Here is a 7,488-nt window from a genome sequence, read left to right on the forward strand (position 1 = left end):
AAGACCCCCAAGGTCCCCTCCAACTCTGTTATTCTGTAAGGGTCTCCTGCTTGAGTAAAGGGGCTGGACTAGAAGACCCCAAGGTCCCCTCCAACTCTGTTATTCTGTAAGGGTCTCCTGCTTGAGTAAAGGGGCTGGACTAGAAGACCTCCAAGGTCCCCTCCAACTCTGTTATTCTGTAAGGGTCTCCTGCTTGAGTAAAGGGGCTGGACTGGGAAGACCTCCAAGGTCCCCTCCAACTCTGTTATTCTGTAAGGGTCTCCTGCTTGAGTAAAGGGGCTGGACTAGAAGACCCCCAAGGTCCCCTCCAACTCTGTTATTCTGTAAGGGTCTCCTGCTTGAGTAAAGGGGCTGGACTAGAAGACCTCCAAGGTCCCCTCCAACTCTGTTATTCTGTAAGGGTCTCCTGCTTGAGTAAAGGGGCTGGACTAGAAGACCTCCAAGGTCCCCTCCAACTCTGTTATTCTGTAAGGGTCTCCTGCTTGAGTAAAGGGGCTGGACTAGAAGACCTCCAAGGTCCCCTCCAACTCTGTTATTCTGTAAGGGTCTCCTGCTTGAGTAAAGGGGCTGGACTAGAAGACCTCCAAGGTCCCCTCCAACTCTGTTATTCTGTAAGGGTCTCCTGCTTGAGTAAAGGGGATGGACTAGAAGACCTCCAAGGTCCCCTCCAACTCTGTTATTCTGTAAGGGTCTCCTGCTTGAGTAAAGGGGATGGACAAATGACCTCCAAGGTCCCCTCCAACTCTGTTATTCTGTAAGGGTCTCCTGCTTGAGTAAAGGGGCTGGACTAGAAGACCCCCCAAGGTCCCCTCCAACTCTGTTATTCTGTAAGGGTCTCCTGCTTGAGTAAAGGGGCTGGACTAGAAGACCTCCAAGGTCCCCTCCAACTCTGTTATTCTGTAAGGGTCTCCTGCTTGAGTAAAGGGGCTGGACTAGAAGACCTCCAAGGTCCCCTCCAACTCTGTTATTCTGTAAGGTCTCCTGCTTGAGTAAAGGGGCTGGACTAGATGACCTCCAAGGTCCCCTCCAACTCTGTTATTCTGTAAGGTCTCCTGCTTGAGTAAAGGGGCTGGACTAGAAGACCTCCAAGGTCCCCTCCAACTCTGTTATTCTGTAAGGGTCTCCTGCTTGAGAAAGGGGCTGGACTAGATGACCTCCAAGGTCCCCTCCAACTCTGTTATTCTGTAAGGGTCTCCTGCTTGAGTAAAGGGGCTGGACTAGAAGACCTCCAAGGTCCCCTCCAACTCTGTTATTCTGTAAGGGTCTCCTGCTTGAGTAAAGGGGCTGGACTAGAATACCCCCAAGGTCCCCTCCAACTCTGTTATTCTGTAAGGGTCTCCTGCTTGAGTAAAGGGGCTGGACTAGAAGACCCCCAAGGTCCCCTCCAACTCTGTTATTCTGTAAGGGTCTCCTGCTTGAGTAAAGGGGCTGGACTAGGATGACCCCCAAGGTCCCCTCCAACTCTGTTATTCTGTAAGGGTCTCCTGCTTGAGTAAAGGGGATGGACTAGAAGACCTCCAAGGTCCCCTCCAACTCTGTTATTCTGTAAGGGTCTCCTGCTTGAGTAAAGGGGCTGGACTAGATGACCTCCAAGGTCCCCTCCAACTCTGTTATTCTGTAAGGGTCTCCTGCTTGAGTAAAGGGGCTGGACTAGAAGACCTCCAAGGTCCCCTCCAACTCTGTTATTCTGTAAGGGTCTCCTGCTTGAGTAAAGGGGCTGGACTAGAAGACCTCCAAGGTGCTTCCAACTCTGTTATTCTGTAAGGGTCTCCTGCTTGAGTAAAGGGGCTGGACTAGAAGACCTCCAAGGTCCCCTCCAACTCTGTTATTCTGTAAGGGTCTCCTGCTTGAGTAAAGGGGCTGGACTAGAGACCTCCAAGGTCCCCTCCAACTCTGTTATTCTGTAAGGTCTCCTGCTTGAGTAAAGGGGCTGGACTAGAAGACCTCCAAGGTCCCCTCCAACTCTGTTATTCTGTAAGGGTCTCCTGCTTGAGTAAAGGGGCTGGACTAGATGACCTCCAAGGTCCCTCCAACTCTGTTATTCTGTAAGGGTCTCCTGCTTGAGTAAAGGGGCTGGACTAGATGACCTCCAAGGTCCCCTCCAACTCTGTTATTCTGTAAGGGTCTCCTGCTTGAGTAAAGGGGCTGGACTAGAAGACCTCCAAGGTCCCCTCCAACTCTGTTATTCTGTAAGGGTCTCCTGCTTGAGTAAAGGGGCTGGACTAGAAGACCTCCAAGGTGCTTCCAACTCTGTTATTCTGTAAGGGTCTCCTGCTTGAGTAAAGGGGCTGGACTAGAAGACCTCCAAGGTCCCCTCCAACTCTGTTATTCTGTAAGGGTCTCCTGCTTGAGTAAAGGGGATGGACTAGATGACCTCCAAGGTCCCCTCCAACTCTGTTATTCTGTAAGGGTCTCCTGCTTGAGTAAAGGGGCTGGACTAGAAGACCTCCAAGGTCCCCTCCAACTCTGTTATTCTGTAAGGTCTCCTGCTTGAGTAAGGGGCTGGACTAGATGACCTCCAAGGTCCCCTCCAACTCTGTTATTCTGTAAGGGTCTCCTGCTTGAGTAAAGGGGCTGGACTAGAAGACCTCCAAGGTCCCCTCCAACTCTGTTATTCTGTAAGGGTCTCCTGCTTGAGTAAAGGGGCTGGACTAGAATACCCCCAAGGTCCCCTCCAACTCTGTTATTCTGTAAGGGTCTCCTGCTTGAGTAAAGGGGCTGGACTAGATGACCTCCAAGGTCCCCTCCAACTCTGTTATTCTGTAAGGGTCTCCTGCTTGAGTAAAGGGGCTGGACTAGATGACCTCCAAGGTCCCCTCCAACTCTGTTATTCTGTAAGGGTCTCCTGCTTGAGTAAAGGGGCTGGACTAGAAGACCCCCAAGGTCCCCTCCAACTCTGTTATTCTGTAAGGGTCTCCTGCTTGAGTAAAGGGGCTGGACTAGAAGACCCCAAGGTCCCCTCCAACTCTGTTATTCTGTAAGGGTCTCCTGCTTGAGTAAAGGGGCTGGACTAGAAGACCCCAAAGGTCCCCTCCAACTCTGTTATTCTGTAAGGGTCTCCTGCTTGAGTAAAGGGGCTGGACTAGAAGACCTCCAAGGTCCCCTCCAACTCTGTTATTCTGTAAGGGTCTCCTGCTTGAGTAAAGGGGCTGGACTAGAAGACCTCCAAGGTCCCCTCCAACTCTGTTATTCTGTAAGGGTCTCCTGCTTGAGTAAAGGGGATGGACTAGATGACCTCCAAGGTCCCTCCAACTCTGTTATTCTGTAAGGGTCTCCTGCTTGAGTAAAGGGGCTGGACTAGAAGACCTCCAAGGTCCCCTCCAACTCTGTTATTCTGTAAGGGTCTCCTGCTTGAGTAAAGGGGCTGGACTAGAAGACCTCCAAGGTCCCCTCCAACTCTGTTATTCTGTAAGGGTCTCCTGCTTGAGTAAAGGGGCTGGACTAGAAGACTCCCAAGGTCCCCTCCAACTCTGTTATTCTGTAAGGGTCTCCTGCTTGAGTAAAGGGGCTGGACTAGAAGACCCCCATGTCCCCTCCAACTCTGTTATTCTGTAAGGGTCTCCTGCTTGAGTAAAGGGGATGGACAAATGACCTCCAAGGTCCCCTCCAACTCTGTTATTCTGTAAGGGTCTCCTGCTTGAGTAAAGGGGCTGGACTAGAAGACCCCCCAAGGTCCCCTCCAACTCTGTTATTCTGTAAGGGTCTCCTGCTTGAGTAAAGGGGCTGGACTAGAAGACCTCCAAGGTCCCCTCCAACTCTGTTATTCTGTAAGGGTCTCCTGCTTGAGTAAAGGGGCTGGACTAGATGACCTCCAAGGTGCTTCCAACTCTGTTATTCTGTAAAGGTCTCCTGCTTGAGTAAAGGGGCTGGACTAGAAGACCCCCAAGGTCCCCTCCAACTCTGTTATTCTGTAAGGTCTCCTGCTTGAGTAAAGGGGCTGGACTAGAAGACCTCCAAGGTCCCCTCCAACTCTGTTATTCTGTAAGGGTCTCCTGCTTGAGTAAAGGGGCTGGACTAGAAGACCTCCAAGGTCCCCTCCAACTCTGTTATTCTGTAAGGGTCTCCTGCTTGAGTAAAGGGGCTGGACTAGAAGACCTCCAAGGTCCCCTCCAACTCTGTTATTCTGTAAGGGTCTCCTGCTTGAGTAAAGGGGATGGACTAGATGACCCCCAAGGTCCCCTCCAACTCTGTTATTCTGTAAGGGTCTCCTGCTTGAGTAAAGGGGCTGGACTAGAAGACCCCCAAGGTCCCCTCCAACTCTGTTATTCTGTAAGGGTCTCCTGCTTGAGTAAAGGGGCTGGACTAGAAGACCTCCAAGGTCCCCTCCAACTCTGTTATTCTGTAAGGGTCTCCTGCTTGAGTAAAGGGGCTGGACTAGAAGACCTCCAAGGTCCCCTCCAACTCTGTTATTCTGTAAGGGTCTCCTGCTTGAGTAAAGGGGCTGGACTAGAAGACCTCCAAGGTCCCCTCCAACTCTGTTATTCTGTAAGGGTCTCCTGCTTGAGTAAAGGGGCTGGACTAGAAGACCTCCAAGGTCCCCTCCAACTCTGTTATTCTGTAAGGGTCTCCTGCTTGAGTAAAGGGGCTGGACTAGAAGACCTCCAAGGTCCCCTCCAACTCTGTTATTCTGTAAGGGTCTCCTGCTTGAGTAAAGGGGCTGGACTAGATGACCTCCAAGGTCCCCTCCAACTCTGTTATTCTGTAAGGGTCTCCTGCTTGAGCAAAGGGGGCTGGACTAGAATGACCTCCAAGGTCCCCTCCAACTCTGTTATTCTGTAAGGGTCTCCTGCTTGAGTAAAGGGGCTGGACTAGAAGACCTCCAAGGTCCCCTCCAACTCTGTTATTCTGTAAGGGTCTCCTGCTTGAGTAAAGGGGCTGGACTAGAAGACCTCCAAGGTCCCCTCCAACTCTGTTATTCTGTAAGGGTCTCCTGCTTGAGTAAAGGGGCTGGACTAGAAGACCTCCAAGGTCCCCTCCAACTCTGTTATTCTGTAAGGGTCTCCTGCTTGAGTAAAGGGGATGGACTAGAAGACCTCCAAGGTCCCCTCCAACTCTGTTATTCTGTAAGGGTCTCCTGCTTGAGTAAAGGGGCTGGACTAGATGACCTCCAAGGTCCCCTCCAACTCTGTTATTCTGTAAGGGTCTCCTGCTTGAGTAAGGGGCTGGACTAGAAGACCCCCAAGGTCCCCTCCAACTCTGTTATTCTGTAAGGGTCTCCTGCTTGAGTAAAGGGGCTGGACTAGAAGACCCCAAGGTCCCCTCCAACTCTGTTATTCTGTAAGGGTCTCCTGCTTGAGTAAAGGGGCTGGACTAGAAGACCTCCAAGGTCCCCTCCAACTCTGTTATTCTGTAAGGGTCTCCTGCTTGAGTAAAGGGGCTGGACTAGAAGACCTCCAAGGTCCCCTCCAACTCTGTTATTCTGTAAGGATCTCCTGCTTGAGTAAAGGGGCTGGACTAGATGACCTCCAAGGTCCCCTCCAACTCTGTTATTCTGTAAGGGTCTCCTGCTTGAGTAAAGGGGCTGGACTAGATGACCTCCAAGGTCCCCTCCAACTCTGTTATTCTCGTAAGGGTCTCCTGCTTGAAAAAGGGGGCTGGACTAGATGACCTCCAAGGTCCCTCCAACTCTGTTATTCTGTAAGGGTCTCCTGCTTGAGAAAGGGGCTGGACTAGATGACCTCCAAGGTCCCCTCCAACTCTGTTATTCTGTAAGGGTCTCCTGCTTGAGAAAGGGGCTGGACTAGATGACCTCCAAGGTCCCCTCCAACTCTGTTATTCTGTAAGGGTCTCCTGCTTGAGTAAAGGGGCTGGACTAGAAGACCTCCAAGGTCCCCTCCAACTCTGTTATTCTGTAGGGTCTCCTGCTTGAACCAGGAGGCTGGACTGGGAAGACCTCCAAGGTCCCCTCCAACTCTGTTATTCTGTAAGGATCTCCTGCTTGAGTAAAGGGGCTGGACTAGAAGACCTCCAAGGTCCCTTCCAACTCTGTTATTCTGTAAGGGTCTCCTGCTTGAGTAAAGGGGCTGGACTAGAAGACCTCCAAGGTCCCCTCCAACTCTGTTATTCTGTAAGGGTCTCCTGCTTGAGTAAAGGGGCTGGACTAGAAGACCTCCAAGGTCCCCTCCAACTCTGTTATTCTGTAAGGGTCTCCTGCTTGAGCAAAGGGGCTGGACTAGAAGACCTCCAAGGTCCCCTCCAACTCTGTTATTCTGTAAGGGTCTCCTGCTTGAGTAAAGGGGCTGGACTAGAAGACCTCCAAGGTCCCCTCCAACTCTGTTATTCTGTAAGGGTCTCCTGCTTGAGTAAAGGGGCTGGACTAGAAGACCTCCAAGGTCCCCTCCAACTCTGTTATTCTGTAAGGGTCTCCTGCTTGAGTAAAGGGGCTGGACTAGAAGACCTCCAAGGTCCCCTCCAACTCTGTTATTCTGTAAGGTCTCCTGCTTGAGTAAAGGGGCTGGACTAGAAGACCTCCAAGGTCCCCTCCAACTCTGTTATTCTGTAAGGGTCTCCTGCTTGAGTAAAGGGGCTGGACTAGATGACCTCCAAGGTCCCCTCCAACTCTGTTATTCTGTAAGGGTCTCCTGCTTGAGTAAAGGGGCTGGACTAGAAGACCTCCAAGGTCCCTCCAACTCTGTTATTCTGTAAGGGTCTCCTGCTTGAAAAAGGCGGCTGGACTAGATGACCTCCAAGGTCCCCTCCAACTCTGTTATTCTGTAAGGGTCTCCTGCTTGAGTAAAGGGGCTGGACTAGATGACCTCCAAGGTCCCCTCCAACTCTGTTATTCTGTAAGGATCTCCTGCTTGAGTAAAGGGGCTGGACTAGAAGACCTCCAAGGTCCCTTCCAACTCTGTTATTCTGTAAGGGTCTCCTGCTTGAGTACAAGGGGGCTGGACTAGAAGACCTCCAAGGTCCCCTCCAACTCTGTTATTCTGTAAGGGTCTCCTGCTTGAGTAAAGGGGCTGGACTAGAAGACCTCCAAGGTCCCCTCCAACTCTTTTATTCTGTAAGGTCTCCTGCTTGAGCAAAGGGGCTGGACTAGAAGACCTCCAAGGTCCCCTCCAACTCTGTTATTCTGTAAGGGTCTCCTGCTTGAGTAAAGGGGCTGGACTAGAAGACCTCCAAGGTCCCCTCCAACTCTGTTATTCTGTAAGGATCTCCTGCTTGAGACAAGGGGCTGGACTAGAAGACCTCCAAGGTCCCCTCCAACTCTGTTATTCTGTAAGGGTCTCCTGCTTGAGTAAAGGGGCTGGACTAGATGACCTCCAAGGTCCCCTCCAACTCTGTTATTCTGTAAGGATCCTGCTTGAGACAAGGGGCTGGACTAGATGACCTCCAAGGTCCCCTCCAACTCTGTTATTCTGTAAGGGTCTCCTGCTTGAGCAAGGGGGCTGGACTAGAAGACCTCCAAGGTCCCTCCAACTCTGTTATTCTGTAAGGTACTCCTGCTTGAACAAGGGGGCTGGACTAGATGACCTCCAAGGTCCCCTC

This window comes from Thamnophis elegans, chromosome 17 (genome assembly GCF_009769535.1).
Source record: "Thamnophis elegans isolate rThaEle1 chromosome 17, rThaEle1.pri, whole genome shotgun sequence".
Classification (NCBI taxonomy): domain Eukaryota; kingdom Metazoa; phylum Chordata; class Lepidosauria; order Squamata; family Colubridae; genus Thamnophis; species Thamnophis elegans.